This window comes from Spermophilus citellus (assembly GCF_964194105.1).
Source record: "Spermophilus citellus genome assembly, chromosome: 7".
NCBI lineage: Eukaryota > Metazoa > Chordata > Mammalia > Rodentia > Sciuridae > Spermophilus > Spermophilus citellus.
In genome coordinates this window covers 162,917,716-162,923,725 of record NC_138188.1, presented here as the reverse complement: position 1 = coordinate 162,923,725, position 6,010 = coordinate 162,917,716, and positions in this window count along the sequence as shown.

The following is a 6,010-nucleotide window of genomic DNA, read 5'->3' as shown; positions in this document are numbered from 1 at the left end:
CCAGCCTCAGCTTCAGCTGGGACCTCAGGGGCACCACTCCTGGCCCTGCCTCAACTCTCCTGTCCCTTGTCCCTCCAGCCCTACTGGTCAGGAACCCCCAGTCCTGGTGGGATCTGCGTCCCTCTGCACCGGTGCCCCTCAACTTCCTGCTGTCCTTGAGCTCACCTGGGGTCTGATCTGGGCCTCCCCAGCTCTTTGCCTGGTTTTCCCATCTTCCCGCTGAATTCTCCATTCAACTACCCCTTCCTCAGGACGATGGCTAGTATGAAACCACACCCCCTTCTGGCCCCCTGACGCTGTCTTTCTAGAATTCACCATCATGGACATGACACCGAGCATTTGTCCCCTTGCCGTGTGAACACCGCCCCCCGCCTGCCTAGCAGTAACCCCGCGTGGTGGAGCTGGCTCTGCCTGTTCATCACTGTACCTATCCAGAGCCTGGCAGCGTGTGTGGAGTGGACAGTGGCCACCCTACACTGCGGCTCCATCTCTGCCTTGGGTAAGACCAGGACCTGAGAGGTGTCTTCATGGGGCTGGGCTTCAGTGCAGCGGGTTGTGGAAGTAGAACTTCTAGGGTTGGGGACATTCAATGTCACTAGGGTATGGCAGAATACTGGCTCAACACAGAGGTGGCCTCACATCACCTTGTGAGAAATGTGACCAAATACAACTGTCCCTGGAGGCAGCCCCCCTTCCTCCCAGTGTTATCTTGGCGTTAAAGTAACGGTGACTCCTTCTGACTGTAAAACTCAGACAGGCCCCACAGGAGCCATGCACTGTTCCAGGAGGGTCCCCGGGGGAGCTGAGCTGGGAGTGGACTGCAGCCCGCCTTGGGAGCATGGAGGGCCTGGACCCGCTGGGTGGGCAGGCAGAAGGCTGGCTAGGAGGACCGGCAGGAGCAGGGCTGCGGGCTGGTGGGTTCCTTCTTCCTCAGGGGACCTCAGTGCTGCTCTCAGGCCTTCCCTGGTACGGACGGGGCCCACAAGGGACCTCAGTGGGCACGTGAGAAGCAGGAGGCTTGCTTGGAAGGGCGAGGGCCATGTTTAGCCACAATCAGGTCACAGCTGGGGCCCACAAGACTAGAGCCAGTGCTGCTTGCTGTCTACCTGGCTGCTGAGAACCCAGCCTCGGGAGGGTTATTGAGGACCACTGTTTGAGTCAAGTCCTTTTTAGATGTGAGCTATCCACAGAACACCACCACGGCTACCCTGGGCCAGTGTTCAGCGGGATAGCTGGTGCTACTGCCCGGCCAGTTGACACAGGAACCAGCCAGCACAGCAGGAACAGGACTCCAGGGTGCTCTGACGAACCCAGGAGACTGCCCAGTCAGGAGCTGGGCAGCCAGGAGCAGCAGAGAGGACGAGCCCAGGTGGCCGTGACACGGTGAGGCACCTGCCAGGCCAGGTAGGTGGAAACCTTGGGAGGGTGGGGCTTCCTTTAAGGGTGGGGGCCCTGGCCCTGCTCCGGGGGGCTGGTGATACTGCCTCTTACCTGCAGGGGGGCTCCCGGGTGTGCCATTCAGTGAGATAGGAGTAAACTGAACAGGTGGGCCAGGAGGGCTCCAGAGGCTGGGTTCTCAGCAACTAGGTAGACAGCGAGCAGCACTGGCTCTAGCCCGGTTGTGGGTAAACACCATGGCTCTCGCCCTTCCAAGCAAGCTGCCTGCTTCTCACCTGCCCTCTGAGGTCCCTTGAGGTTGCTGGACAAACACAACTGACAATGGACACTGGGACCCTGAGCCACAGGAGACCGCGGTTGTGCAGAGTGTGAACCAGGCAAAAACCACCGCGCTGTGCACATAGGAAGGTGCCGCAGCCGTCCGCGACTGGGAGCCGCTTGGCACTGTCCGAAGATCCTCAATAAGTAAAATCCGAGCAGAGAGAGGAAAGGACGTCAGGTCAAGTGCGCGGCGGCCTGGGAACGGAAGGGGAAGCGGAACACAAATGTATGGATGGAGGGTGTGAGTGAGCCGTCCTCCAGCTCCGTCCTCCTCTCCCCCGGGCGCTGGCCAATGGGCTGAGGTCCCGATGGTTGCTAACTGCAGCGTCAGGTCCTCTGGGTGGGCGGCAGTCACCTTCCCACCCTGCACCGTGGCATGGTTAAAGGGAGGGGTTTCTCCGCCAGTGGACTCGTGGGAAGGACAGGAAGGACAGGAAGGACAGGAAGGACGGTTGGCTGGTCTCAACAGGATGTCCCCACTGTGGCCAGCTCTTCAGCTTGTGCCATCTGCAGGTGCTGAGATCCCCGGAGCTCCGAGGGCGGCCAAGGCCCAGCCGAGGGGAGGGTCTCCTCCTTACCAGAGATGACTGCAAACGCCCCCCAGCAGCCTGCCGAGGGGCCCAGCCCTGCAGAACCCAAGCCGGCATGGCCCTGCCCTGGAAGGCAGGGCTGACCCTGACCCCTGGGCAAGTAGGGACACACTGTAGGAGCCTAGGCTTTGCTGCCAACAGCCAGTGGACGTGGAAGGGGACTGAGAGGAGAAAGCCGCAGCGAAGGCTGGTGGGACCGGAAGGAGAGGTCACAGCCGGCCCTAACCCGGTCCCCCTTACTCCATGGCCTGGGGGCTTCTGGGACAGACAGCTCAGCAACTGTCTTGCTGGACATGTGGGGACCGCTGGCTGAGACTGGTTTTCTGGGAGGCCCCAGAGGCTCCGGAGTTGGTTCCTTCCCACGATGACAAGACATCTGAAGCCACGTTTCCTTTTAGACGTGCTAGTGGTGAGGACCGGCTCCTCCGCACATCCCTGTGGCCAGGACTGCGTGTGAACAGAAGCAGCCGTGCGTCCCCTGGGCTCTAGAATCCCACGCTGGGGGCTGGGGAGCCTGAGGACCCTCTTCTCAATAGCAGGGCTTGGGGACGCTGGCCCCAGGATCTCGGGCTGGCCTTTAGGTCCTGGTTCAGTTCTTTCTTTTTTTTTTTCCACCATACGATTTATTTTTGTTTTTTTTAGCCACACATGACAGCAGAGTGTATTTTGACATATAATACACGTATGGAATGCACATACATCAATCATATTTCTATTCTATTCTGCTGCCCTTCCTATCCCCCCTACTCCTCCCCTCCTCTCCCATCCTTTCTCTCTAATCTAATGTGACACACTTTTTTTTCTTTTTCTCATCACAACATCAAACTTGTATTCTGTATAACAATGAGGTTCTCCTTCCATCTTCCATGCATCTCCCCTTCTCCCTCTTTTTCCCTCCCACCTCTCTTCCCTGTTTAGTGGTAGTCTTCTTCTCATGCTCTTCCTCCCTATCCCATTTTGAGTCACCCCCCTTATATCAGAGAAGACATTCGGCATTTGTTTTTTAGGGACTGGCTAACTTCACTTAGCATAATCTGCTCTAATGCCATCCATTTCTTTGCAAATGTCATGATCTTGTTATTTTTTAGAGCTGAGTAATATTCCATTGTGTATAAGCTACATTTTTTTAATCCATTCATCTATTGAAAGGCATCCAGATTGATTCCAGAGTCTAGCTATTGTGAATTGTGCTGCTATAAACATTGATGTGGCTGTGTCCCTGTAGTATGCTCTTTTTAGGTCTTTTGGGTATAGTCTGAGAAGGGGAATAGCTGGGTCAAATGGTGGTTCCATTCCCAGCTTTCCAAGGAATCTCCATACTGCTTTCCAAATTGGCTGCACCAATTTGCAGTCCCACCAGCAATGTATGAGTGTACCCTTTTCCCCCGAATCCTTGCCAGCACTTATTGTTGTTTGACTTCATAGTGGCTGCCAATCTTACTGGAGTGAGATGGTATCTTTGGGTGGTTTTAATTTGCATTTCTCTGATTGCTAGAGATGGTGAGCATTTTTTCATGTATTTGTTGATTGACTGTATGTCCTCCTCTGAGAAGTGTCTGTTCAGGTCCTTGGCCCATTTGTTGATTGGGTTATTTGCTTTTCTGTTGTTTAACTTTTTGAGTTCTTTGTATACTCTAGAGATTAGAGCTCTATCTGATGTGTGAGGGTCCTGGTTCAGTTCTGATGGAGCAGCCTTCTGGGCAGGATGGCCTTCTCTCCAGTGGTGGTGCAGCCCTGTGGCTGTGCCCGGGGGCCTGGGGTTGGGTGCTCAGCAGGTGCCTGTTGGCTTCTGAACCTTGCTCTTCGTGCCTGTGGTTAGAGGACAGTCCAGGCTGGTGGCACTGTCGCCGGGGCCTGCGACCTGGGCTCCTGCATTGCGTGTGCCACTGCCTCCTCTGGAGGGGACTGCTGCCCTCCTGACCCTTGGCCCCCCCAGGGAGGAAACAGGTTGGCCTTATTGGCAGAGGTCTGTGTGCCATGGTCACCCTTGACCCAGGAGGCCTGAGTGAGGGCAGGGAGAGGTCAGGGCTCAGCACACTAAGCTGGGTGTCTCGGTGGGGCCTGGTGGTGCTGACCCAGCCTGGGCTGCTGTGCCAGCCCCACCAGGTGCCCAGGGCACCCTGAGCAGCAGCTGCAGGAAGGGAGGTGGCCTAGGGGTGGGGTGTCCAGTTGCACAGGACCTCTGTCTTGGGACAGAGCTGGGCACCTGACATGATGGCTATGTTTTGGAGTTCCGAGGCCCCAGGGATGGAGAGATTGATTGGCAAATAGAACACAAGAGGGGGAGAAAGACAAGAGTGGACGGACGGGCAGTTGTGTACTTCAGTGCCTTGACAGCACTTTTCCTGTCTTTTTGAGCAAGGGACCCCACCTCTTCCCCTGACCTGGGTGGCAGGAGAGAGAAGCCTGCTGGCTCAGCCAGCTGTACCCCAGCCTGGCATGGTCTAGGGCGCCCAGAGGTCAGGCTGCCCAGGGGACACAGTGTCCAAGCCCCCGGCCTGCAGCTGTCACCCTGCCCATCCTGGCAACCCTGGCCACAGGCACGCAGCTCCTCCGGCCCCCATGCGGGCTCCCGCTCCCCTCCTCCAGCTGGCTGTGGCACGGGCTGCAGGGCACCCCCCGGGCTCTGCGGCTGAGGTCGCAGACAGCTGGTGCTCTGTCTGTGAATCCAACAAGAAGCAATTAGGGCTTGAGTTGTCCAGTTCATTTTTTGAAGCTACTTAGATTGGATTTAAAGCTGCTGGCTGGAGGGCCGGTCTCCCCTGACATCCTGGGGACAAGCCAGGACAAAAGCCCACAGGTGCCTGGCACCCGGGAGCCTTCAGGCCTCCTCTTAAGGAGCTTCCCAATGGTTTCCCCTGGGGCTGGAGGGTCCCCGCTGTCCAGCCCCAGTGCGGGCAGGGCATTGTGTGCTAGCTGGACTGGAGTCCTAGGGACGCCGCGCATGCCCCGTGGCGGTGGCCGAGCAGGGCCACCGAGGTGGGATGAGCTCCCCGCCCAGCCCAGGCAGGGAGGCAGGGAGGCAGGGAGGCAGGCGGTTTTATAGGACACCACTTCAATGGCCTCCCCTCAGGGCTCACCAGGAAGCTTTAGGAGTGGGGAGCTGCTGAGGGGCTCGGGTGAGGTCTTCACCCAACGCTCTGGTCACAGAGCTGGGGGACACACCCCTGCCCCTCAAGTCTTCCTGTGGCTGAACAGAGGGCCTCAGCTGGGGAGGGTCTGCTGGGGACCCCCCCTCGCCTGACTGGGGAGGGCTCAGGCCATTCTGGGAGACAGCTTGGGTGTGACTCGGCTTTCTGTCACTGTGACCGAAATGCCCGACTGGAAGGACGTAGGGGAGGAAAAGCCCCTCTGGACTCAGGGTTTCCAAGGTTTCAGGCCACCGTGGGGGCGTCAGTGCTCTGGCTGAGGAGAACAGCTCTCGTGGGGCAAGGTGGGTCCGGGCTTCACACCAGGCCAGGTTCCTTCACACCTGATGGGCTCCAGCTCTTGCGGGACAGCCTGTCCACCAGCAAACATCAGCACCGGAGCTCGGAGGGGCACCTCACAGCCGAACCTTAACAGTTTGGAAAACTTTCTCTGTGCTACCCATCGACACATTTCTACGTCTAGTCGCTCTTTTCTTTATCCAAATTAATACCCACACTGGACACCTGGAAGGACGGAGGTGTGGTGTCTTGCAGGGGCAGAGGGCAGGCCAC